The sequence below is a fragment of the Mustelus asterias genome, chromosome 8 (assembly GCF_964213995.1).
Source record: "Mustelus asterias chromosome 8, sMusAst1.hap1.1, whole genome shotgun sequence".
NCBI classification, from domain to species: Eukaryota; Metazoa; Chordata; class Chondrichthyes; order Carcharhiniformes; family Triakidae; genus Mustelus; species Mustelus asterias.
Genome location: NC_135808.1, coordinates 38,849,507 through 38,861,347, shown reverse-complemented (window position 1 = coordinate 38,861,347; position 11,841 = coordinate 38,849,507).

The window sequence follows — 11,841 nt, the reverse complement described above, 5'->3', positions numbered from 1 at the left end:
TAAAATAAAAACAGCTGCGTACAGAGTGGCCAAAAATAGTGGAGAAACAAGTGATTGGGAAAAATTTAAGAAACAACAAAGAGAGACTAAGAAAGCGATAAAGAAAGGAAGGATAGACTATGAAGCTAGGCTAGCAATTAATATAAAAAATGATAGTAAAAGTTTTTATAAATATATAAAAAGGAATAGAGTGGCTAGAGTGAATGTTGGACCCTTGGAGGACGAGAGGGGGGAGTTAATAGTGGGAAATGAGGATATGGCTGAGTCTTTAAATAAGTTTTTTGTGTCGGTCTTCACGGTGGAGGACACAAATAGTTTGCCAAATATTAACGATAGAGGGTTGGCAGCAGGAGAAATACTTAATACAATTAATGTAACCAGAGAGGCAGTGCTGGGTAGACTAATGGGACTGAAGGTGGACAAGTCCCCGGGTCCGGATGGAATGCATCCCAGGGTATTGAAAGAAATGTCAGAGGTAATAGTGGATGCGTTAGTGATTATTTATCAAAACTCGTTGCATTCTGGGGTAGTGCCGGTTGATTGGAAAACGGCTAATGTTACGCCGCTGTTTAAAAAAGGAAGGAGACAAAAGGCGGGTAACTATAGGCCGGTCAGCTTAACGTCTGTAGTAGGGAAAATGCTGGAATCCATTATTAAAGAGGAGATAGCAGGGCATCTGGATAGAAATGGTTCGATCAATCAGACGCAGCATGGATTCATGAGGGGAAAGTCGTGCTTGACGAACATGTTGGATTTTTATGAAGATGTGACTAGGGCGGTTGATGGAGGAGAACCGGTGGATGCGGTGTTTTTGGATTTCCAAAAGGCGTTTGATAAGGTGCCCCATAAAAGGCTACTGAAGAAGATTAGGGCACACGGAGTTGGGGGTAGTGTGTTAAAGTGGATTGGGGACTGGCTATCCGACAGGAAGCAAAGAGTCGGAATAAATGGGTGTTTTTCCGGTTGGAGGAAGGTAACTAGTGGCGTGCCGCAGGGATCGGTACTCGGGCCGCAACTATTTACCATTTATATAGATGATCTGGAGGAGGGGACGGAGTGTAGGGTAACGAAGTTTGCAGACGACACAAAGATAAGTGGAAAAGTGAATCGTGTGGAGGACGGAGAAGATCTGCAGAGAGATTTGGACAGGCTGAGTGAGTGGGCGAGGATATGGCAAATGGAGTATAACGTTGATAAATGCGAGGTTATACACTTTGGAGGAAATAATAACAAATGGGATTACTATCTCAATGGAAACAAATTAAAACATGCTACCGTGCAAAGGGACCTGGGGGTCCTTGTGCATGAGACGCAAAAGCCCAGTCTGCAGGTACAACAGGTGATCAAGAAGGCAAATGGGATGTTGGCCTATATTGCGAGGGGGATAGAATATAAAAGCAGGGATGTCTTGATGCACCTGTACAGGGCATTGGTGAGGCCGCAGCTGGAATACTGTGTGCAGTATTGGTCCCCTTATATGAGGAAGGATATATTGGCATTGGAGGGAGTGCAGAGAAGGTTCACCAGGTTGATACCGGAGATGAGGGGTTTGGATTATGAGGAGAGGCTGAGGAGATTGGGTTTGTACTCGTTGGAGTTTAGAAGGATGAGGGGGGATCTTATGGAGACTTATAAGATAATGCGGGGGCTGGATAGGGTGGAGGCGGAGAGATTCTTTCCACTTAGTAAGGAAGTTAAAACTAGAGGACACAGCCTCAAAATAAAGGGGGGTCGGTTTAAGACAGAGTTGAGGAGGAACTTCTTCTCCCAGAGGGTGGTGAATCTCTGGAATTCTCTGCCCACTGAGGTGGTGGAGGCTACCTCGCTGAATATGTTTAAAGCGCGGATGGATGGATTCCTGATCGGTAAGGGAATTAAGGGTTATGGGGATCAGGCGGGTAAGTGGTACTGATCCACGTCAGATCAGCCATGATCTTATTGAATGGCGGGGCAGGCTCGAGGGGCTAGATGGCCTACTCCTGCTCCTATTTCTTATGTTCTTATGTTCTTATGTTCTTATGAAGTGTGCGACAAAACATTCTCACAGTCATCGCACCTCTGTAAACACCAATGTGTTCACATAGGCGAGAAACCCTTCCCATGCAAGGCATGTAAGATATTATTCTTGGACTCATTGTCTTCTTGTGTACACCGAGATATTCGCATGTATGGTATGTGACAAACCATTCCCCGAGTCACCTTCCCGAGACGCACAGTAACACAGGAGACAAACCATCATATGTATGGTACGTAACAAATCATTCTCGGACTTATCAGCTCCCTCTGAGAAACCATTCATATGCGAGGTGTGCGACAAATCATTCTCACGGTCCTCACACCTCCACAGACGCCAGCATATTCATACTGCGGCTCACCTGCTTCCCATAAACTGAGAGTTGTCTCTGCTGTTTACCCTCCTGTACTCACAGAGAGGAGCTGTCCTTCCAAAGAACTGTCTGTCTCAGCAGTGTCTGCCTCCAACCTCTCCCACCATCAGTCCAATTGTTACAAGAATGCCAATTTAACCTTTGACCAAATTACCAATCATTACCAAAAGAAGACATCAATATGTATGGAAACAACTGCTTATGCACAAGTTTCTATACGATGTACAAGAGGGCAATAGCTGAATATTAAATATGTTTATAAGTTAATATTTGAAAATTTAAATCATAGTATTAGAGTTCAAAATAGAGAAAGACCACAACATTTTTAAAATTAATTTTGAGATGTAAAATGCAGTTGCCTTAGAGATGGCTCTGACTTTGTCATAAGATTGATCTCTAATCGAAGTCCCCCTGGGTGCAGGCTGAAAGCTGTCTCCAGCACTCAGAAAACGTGTCACAAGACAGCACAGCAAAATCTGGACCATGATTTTCATTTTCATTTCTTCCTTTAGGTAAAGCTGGCCCATAACACCCAGGAGCGCTCGTTGACTGGAGGGTGGATACCATACTTCAAGGAGCTGATGGAACAGGAGGAGTTCACGAGGAAGCTGTTTGGCCTCTCCAACCGCATGATAATCAATGGTGGATCAGATATGGGGCTGAGTGAAGGTGATGTAAGCAGCTGAGTGTTTGAACAGATGTGATTGAAAGAATTTAAAGCTCATAATTGTTTTTTCCATGAATTGTTATTTTGAAAAAATAAAGCCTGCAACAGATACTTGGAACTTCATTTTATCTAACCTCATCGTCGGTCCTGCCCATTGTGGACATTGGGTGGGTTAGTATGGATGGTGTAAGGGCAATAGGTGGTGGGCATGAGGTGATTGGAGATTACATTAAATTGGCAAGGAGGCCATAAAGGAATACATGGAGGAAGGCAGAGGTTGGCATGGAGGGTATGAAAAGCCATGGATGTGGTTGGATACATAAGTTAGCATGGAAAGTATGAGGGACCATGAGTGGAGGGCATAGGATGACATAGAAGATATGAGGGGCCATGGAGTTCCGTGAGGGGGGGGGGGGTTGCTAGGGCATCAGTTGGCATGGATGGGATGTGGGGAGTGAGTAAGTGATGATAGCTGTATTGTGTTTCTCTATTTTTTTAAACTTTGATACACTGCCGGTTCACCAAGACAGTCCTTCCACCCAGCCCACCTCCTTATCCAGCATCTTCTGCACTCATTCCAGGGTCACCCTGGCCTAACCACCATCCCTAAAGTAGTCCATCCAGGATGAATATCTCAACTTTTCCGGGTTGAGTTTGCTCCAATCAAACAGCTCAGCACAAAGCACCAAATAAACAGTTCTCTCAGCTGGATCTTCTCACACAGCATAAGGAGCATTTCCATACCTGATTCCCCACAGGATAGTAAGAAGTCTCACAACACCAGGTTAAAGTCCAACAGGTTTATTTGGTAGCAAATACCATAAGCTTTCGGAGCACAGCTCCTTCGTCAGATGGAGTGGATATCTGTTCTCAAACAGTGCAAACAGACACAGAAATCAAATTACAGAATACTGATTAGAATGCAAATCTCTACAGCCAGCCAGGTCTTAAATGTACAGACAATGTGGGTGGAGGGAGCATTCAACACAGGTTAAAGAGATGTGTATTGTCTCCAGACAGAACAGCTAGTGAAATTCTGCAAGTCCAGGAGGCAAGCTGTGGGGGTTACTGATAATGTGACATAAATCCAACATCCCGGTTTAGGCCGTCCTCATGTGTGCAGAACTTGGCTATCAGTTTCTGCTCAGCGACTCTGCGCTGTCGTGTGTCGTGAAGGCCGCCTTGGAGAACGCTTGAACCTGAAGATCCAAGGCTGAATGCCCGTGACTGCTGAAGTGCTCCCCCACAGGAAGAGAACAGTCTTGCCTGGTGATTGTCGAGCGGTGTTCAGTCATCCGTTGTCGTAGCGTCTGCATGGTTTCCCCAATGTACCATGCCTCGGGACATCCTTTCTTGCAGCGTATCAGGTAGACAACGTTGGCCGAGTTGCAAGAGTAGGTACCGTGTACCTGGTAGATGGTGTTCTCACGTGAGATGATGGCATCCGTGTCGATGATCCGGCACGTCTTGCAGAGGTTGCTGTGGCAGGGTTGTGTGGTGTCGTGGTCACTGTTCTCCTGAAGGCTGGGTAGTTTGCTGCGGACAATGGTCTGTTTGAGGTTGCGTGGTTGTTTGAAGGCAAGAAGTGGGGGTGTGGGGATGGCCTTGGCGAGATGTTCGTCTTCATCAATGACGTGTTGAAGGCTCCGGACGAGATGCCTTAACTTCTCCGCTCCGGGGAAGTACTGGACGACGAAGGGTACTCTGTCCACCGTGTCCCGTGTTTGTCTTCCGAGGAGGTTGGTGCGGTTTTTCGCTGTGGCGCGTCGGAACTGTTGATCGATGAGTCGAGCGCCATATCCTGTTCTTATGAGGGCATCTTTCAGCGTCTGGAGGTGTCTGTTGCGATCCTCCTTATCCGAGCAGATCCTGTGTATTCGGAGGGCTTGTCCGTAGGGGATGGCTTCTTTTACGTGTTTAGGGTGGAAGCTGGAGAAGTGGAGCATCATGAGGTTATCCGTGGGCTTGCGGTACAGTGAGGTGCTGAGGTGACCGTCCTTAATGGAGATGCGTGTGTCCAAGAATGCAACCGATTCCGGAGAGTAGTCTATGGTGAGTCTGATGGTGGGATGGAACTTGTTGATGTCATCATATAGTTGTTTCAGTGATTGCTCACCATGACTCCAAAGGAAGAAAATGTCATCGATGTATCTAGTGTATAGCATCGGTTGAAGGTCCTGTGCAGTGAAGAAGTCTTGTTCATAACTTGAAGAAGTCTTGCGGCCTTCACGACACACGACAGCGCAGAGTCGCTGAGCAGAAACTGATAGCCAAGTTCCGCACACATGAGGACGGCCTAAACCGGGATGTTGGATTTATGTCACATTATCAGTAACCCCCACAGCTTGCCTCCTGGACTTGCAGAATTTCACTAGCTGTTCTGTCTGGAGACAATACACATCTCTTTAACCTGTGTTGAATGCTCCCTCCACCCACATTGTCTGTACATTTAAGACCTGGCTGGCTGTAGAGATTTGCATTCTAATCAGTATTCTGTAATTTGATTTCTGTGTCTGTTTGCACTGTTTGAGAACAGATATCCACTCCATCTGACGAAGGAGCAGCGCTCCGAAAGCTTATGGTATTTGCTACCAAATAAACCTGTTGGACTTTAACCTGGTGTTGTGAGACTTCTTACTGTGCTTACCCCAGTCCAACGCCGGCATCTCCACATCATCCCCACAGGATAGTCAGACTGCCTGAACATTGGTGTTATGCAATGTAATTGATAGGAATCTTGATCCATCACTGACTGAATATTGTTATGGAGTTCAGAAACTCCAAGGTTCAGCTTATTTGTTGCCTGTCCTGAGAAACCTTGGTCTATTCACCTCTCCTGGGATGTCCAAGTCCATTCACCTCTCCCGCATCATCCCAGTCCATTCAACTCTCCCGGGATGTCCCAATCCATTCACCTCTCCAGGGATGTGTCCAGTCCATTCACCTCTCCTGGAATGTCCCATTCCATTCTTCTGTCCTGGTTGCTCTGCTGGACTGTCCCAGTCTAGAGCTTGTTTGAGAGCGATATTGTTCAGTGCACAGTACACCAGGATGATTATGACCATTCTCTCTCTCTCTGGGGAATACTGTGATCCAGCCCTGGTGTAACCAGTACCTGAAATAGTTCTTCAGCATCCCACTAACTTCTCTCTGTCAGCTGCCTCAGAGAGACATGGGCATCAGTAAACCACATCTCCTTAGAAATCCAGACACAGACGACACTGATACCTGCAGCTCCAACTAGTTACCACTTTCTCGGAACTTAACCCATTAGAAACTGAATCTAATACAACAGAAGTATGATAAGTTGCCAGCCATGGTTTAGGTAGCACTCTCATCAAGAAGGTTGTTGGTCCAAGTCACACATTACAACACTGATTACACTTCAAAAATCTTGTCAATGACTGTAAAATACTTTCAGATGTCTTCAGTTCTTTCTTCGGGAAATTCTAAATCCACTGATGGAGAAAGCATACCAGCCCACAGTGACATTAACCAATATATTGTGTACAGGACACTTCCTGTAGGCTCCTGAGTGTTTAGGTGAATAGGAATACACCGTACACAGTACAGAAAAGAGACAGAGAATCTGGCGAATTGGTGCGATGACAATAATCTCTCCCTCAACATCAATAAAATGAAGGAGATTGTCATCAACTTCAGGAAGTGTAGTGGAGGACATGCCCCTGTCTACATCAATGGGCACGAAGTAGAAATGGTCGAGAGCTTCAAGTTTTTAGGTGTCCAGATCACCAACAAACTGTCCTGGTCTCTCCATGCGGCTGCGGTAGTTAAGAAAACCCACCAATGCTTCTACTTTCTCAGGAGACTAAGGAAATTTGGCATGTCAGCTATAACTCACCAACTTCTACAGATGCACCATAGAAAGCATTCTTTCTGGTTGTATCACAGCTTGGTATAGTTCCTGCTCTGTCCAAGACCGCAAAAAATTACAAAGGGTTGTGAATGAAGCCCAGTCCATCACTCAACCAGCCTCCCATCCATTGACACGTCTACACTTCCTACTGCCTTGGAAAAGCAGCCAGCATAATCAAGGACCCCATTCACCCCGGACATACTCTCTTCCACTTTCTTCCGTCGGGAAAAATATACAAAAATATGAGATCACGTACCAACCAGCTTTTTCCCTGCTGTCATCAGACTTTCGAATGGACCTACCTCACATTAAGTTGATCTTTCACTACACCCTAGCTATGACTGTAACACTACATTCTGCACTCTTTCCTTTCCTTCCCTATGTGTGGTATGCTTTGTCTGTATAGCGTGCAAGAAACAATACTTTTCACTGCATACTAATACATGTGGCAATAATAAAATCAATCAGTCAAACATGCTGACAATCAAGTAGTTTGGGGTAAGTTTAAAAAAGTGAATTCATTGTGAGTTATAAATCTAAATAGAAAATTGGTAAAACAACAGACAAACAACACCACAATATTTATCTTGTGGCAAATTTAGAATCAACCAAAAAAAAGACAACATTTGAAAATGATTCAAGACCTTCCCCAGCACCTGAAATGAATCTCGAAAGAGTGTAAGATGAACATTTCACTGTTATTACATCAAGGTATGATGGGATGAGGAAACTCAGGTCTGAAGCTAAAATCTTTAAAGAAGGCATTAAAAGATGGAGAAAGCACTCCAGCCCACAGTGACATTGATCAATGTATTGTGTACAGGACTCTTAATGTAGGCTCCTGATTGTTTCAGTGAATAGCAACACACCATGCTAAGATTTGAGGTAAGTTTTTTAAAAAAAACAAATTTATTGTGAATTATAAATCCATACAGAAGTTTGATAAAACAGCAGACAAACAACACAATATCTGGCTTACACCGAACTTTGAATCAACAAAAATAACAAGACTGTTGAAAATGACTCAATATTTTGCCCAGAACTAGGCAGGGGGTGTTCACTTGCAGCAGGATTTTCTGGTCCAACTGCTCTCAATGGGAATTCCCACTGAAGCGACCCTATGCTGCTAGGAAACAAGCGGCAGGGTTGCACTTCTGGCGGGACCAGAGAATCCCACCCCAAGCAAATGGCCAGGGAATTCTGGCCAAAGTTTTAGGGAATCTATATTTGCATTTATGTGCACTGGGCATAATAGATTCCTTTAAATTTAAGCTTAATTCATATTTCTGTAGCTGAGTGTTAAGAGAACTTCAGTTCTAATTTCACTTTAACAGATGCCCGCGTTGTAATGAGGGTTTATAACTTTAAAATAAACACAGGGTTTAAGAAGTGGTCAAAGTTTTATTTGCCCTTTTTTTAAAACGATTGAAATGATGGTGGGAGAGGTTGGAAACAGACACTGCTGAGATAGACAGTGCTTTGGAAGGACAGCTTCCCTGTTTGAGCACTGGAGGGTAAAGAACATAGACAACTCAGTGTAAGGAAAGCTGGTGAGCCGACTCCAAGTCCGTGTGGAGATGTTGGTGTAAACAAAGCTCTGATGAAGGGTCATCCAGAATTCTCTTCTCTCTCCACAGATGCTGTCAGACCTGCTGAGATTTCCCAGCATTTTCAAATTTTTTTTCAGATTCCAACATCAGCAGTAATTTGTTTCTATTTTATTATAGTAGGTGAAACAATCCTGACACACATCACACTGGGTTCATCTCCTGTGTGGGTTCACTAATGTTCAAGAAGGTCCCACAACTATGTGAAGCCTTTATTACAGTCTTACACAGATGGAGTTTCTCTCTTGTGAATGCATTGATGGATGTGGAGATACACTGACTATCTGAAAACTTTGTCACGTTCCTCATACCTGAATTGTTCCTCCCCGTACGGATTCTCTGATTGACCAGGAGGTTAAATATCTGCGAAAATAATTACTGCTTATTTCACACCCTGTGAACACCCTCCAGTGAATCAGGAGGTTGGAGGGATAGAAAGCCATCTTACAAACCTCACTCCTGAAGGATTTCGCTCACTTGTGAATTGTTGGCTCCATCAGGATGGTCGAAGACATCACAAAACTAATATCACAGAACTCATACTTGAACAGTATCTAGCCAGTGTGAATGCATTGGTAGGCACGGAAGGACAATCACTTTGAGAATGATTTGTCACACGCCTCACACATGAATAGTTCCTCCCCTGTGTGAATACATCAATCACTCACCAGTGATCAGTGTGTGAAGGCTTGCTCACCCGCCTCACACATGAATGGTCTCTTCCGTGTGAATCATCTGGTGTTTCAGGCTTGTAGATATTGCAAAAGCTTTATCGCAAACCGAACACTTGAATGGTTTCTTGCCTTTCTGACTATCTGATGGACACTGAGGCTTGATAACAGTGTAAAGGCTTTGTCACACATCTCATGAGTGAATGGTTTCTTTCATGTGTTGATGCATGTGGAGCTTTGTTACCTGAGAATGATTTGTCGCACACCTCATACGTGAATGGTTTCTATCCTGTGTAACTGATGTACTTGGAGGTGCAATGACCCTGAGAATGATAGTGTCACACACATCGCAGGTGAATGGCTTCTCCCGTGCGAACGGGTTGTTGATTTATGAGTGTCAATAAATGCACAAACCCTTTGTCACACACTTCATGTTTTAATGGTTTCTCCTGTGTGGGTGTGTTGGTGTATGCGGAGGAACAATAATCGTGAAAATAATTAGTTACACACATCGCACATAAATGGTTTCTCCTGTGTGAATGCATTGGTGTGCAAGGAGATACAATGGTTGTGAGAATGATTTTTTTTGCACCCTTCACACATGTCTGGTTTCTCCCTGATGTGAATTCATTGCTAACTGCAGAGATTATGTGACCACAATAAGTATTTGTCACACATATAACGTGCACAGCTTCTGGCCAGTGTGGATACACCAGTGATTCACGAGTGTCAATAAATATGCAAAGGTTCGATCACACACCTCTTGAATACTTTCTCATCCAGGTATCTATCCTTGTGTGATACTACAGCTGCACCTTATGAATTAGATCCTCTGAGCCTATGGAGCCCTCCTCACACAACTGCACACCCATTCAGTCACTCACCTGCAGGAATGAGTCAGTGATTCATGAGGCTCAATGAACGATTGAAGTTCTCACCATATGTAAAATTTTATCTCAGGTTAGTCATGGCACAAGTCAATTCCAGCCTCCCAGACTCCCTGGATCCACTACAGTTCACCTATCACCGCAACAGGTCCACAGCAGGCGCCGTCTCACTGGCTCTGCACTCAACCCTAAAACACCTGGATAACAAAGACACCCAAGTCAGACTCCTATTTATTGACTGCAGCTCAGCCTTCAGCACCATTATTCCTATGAAACTCATCTCCAAGCTCCGTGGCCTGGGGCTCGGCTCCTCCCTCTGCACCTGGATCCTACACTTCCTGACCCAAAGACTGCAATCAGTAAGGAGAGGCAACAACACCTCCTCCACGATCGTCCACAACACTGGTGCCCAAGGCTGTGTCCTCAGCCCCTTACTATCCTCCTTATAGACCTATGACTGTATGGCCAAATTCCCCTCCAACTCGATTTTCAAGTTTGCTGATGACACCAGCGTAGCGGGTCGGATCGCAGACAATGATGAGACAGAGTACAGGAAAGAGATAGAGAATCTGGTGAATTGGTGCGACAACAATAATCTCTCGCTCAATGTCAACAAAACGAAGGAAATAGTCATCGACTTCAGGAATTGCAGTGCAGGACACGCCCCTGTCTACATCAATGGGGACGTAGTAGAAATGGTCAAGAGCTTCAAATTCCTAGGTGTCCTGATCACCAACAACCTGTCCTGGTCCCTTCATGCTGACACTATAGTTAAGAAAGCCCACAAACGCCTCTACTTTCTCACGAGGCTACGGTTGTATCACAGCTTGGTATGGCTCCTGCTCTGTCCAAGACCGCAAAAAACTACAAAGAGTTGTGAATGAAACCTAGTCCATCACACAAACCAACCTCCCATCCATTGAGTCTGTCCACACTTCCCACTACCTCGTAAAAGCAACCAGCATTATCAAGGACAGCATGCACCCCGGACATACTTTTTTCCGCCTTCTTCCGTCGGGAAAAAGATACAAAAGTCTGAGGACACATACCAACCGACTCAAGAACAGCTTCTTCCTTGCTGCCATCAGACTTTTGAATGGACCTACCTCATATTAAGTTGATCTTTCTCTACATCCTATCTATGACTGTGACACTACATTCTGCACTCTCTCCTTTCCTCCTCTATGTACGGTATGCTGTGTCTGTATTGCACACAAGAAACAATACTTTTCACTGTATACTAACACGTGACAATAATAAATTAAATCAAATCAAGACCCTTCTATTCCTTTTTCTCTCATCTATTAACCTGGCTTCCCATCAAATACACCAAAACTATTTCTCTCAACCATTTCCTATGGGAGCAAGTTCCACAATCGAAACATTCCCTTGGAAAAAGAAGTTTCTCCTGAATCTCTAATTGGTTTTATGATTGATCATATTAAATGCCTGGTCCCTAGTTTTGGGACTCCCGCATACAAGTGGGGACATCTTCTCTCTATTTACCCCCAAATTCTGAATTTTATAATTCATCATTTTAAAGATTTATATATCTTCCCCCCTTGGCCTTCTCTTCTCTGGCAAAATTGTACCAGTCGATTCAGTTTTTCCTGATAGTTACAATCTCTCAATATCACCCTTATCAATTTTTTTGTACCTTCTCCAGTTTCTTTCTGTCCTTTTTTCAATATGTTGATCTGAACTGTGTGCAGGTCTCGAAGTGTGGTCGAAAGAAAGTTCTACAA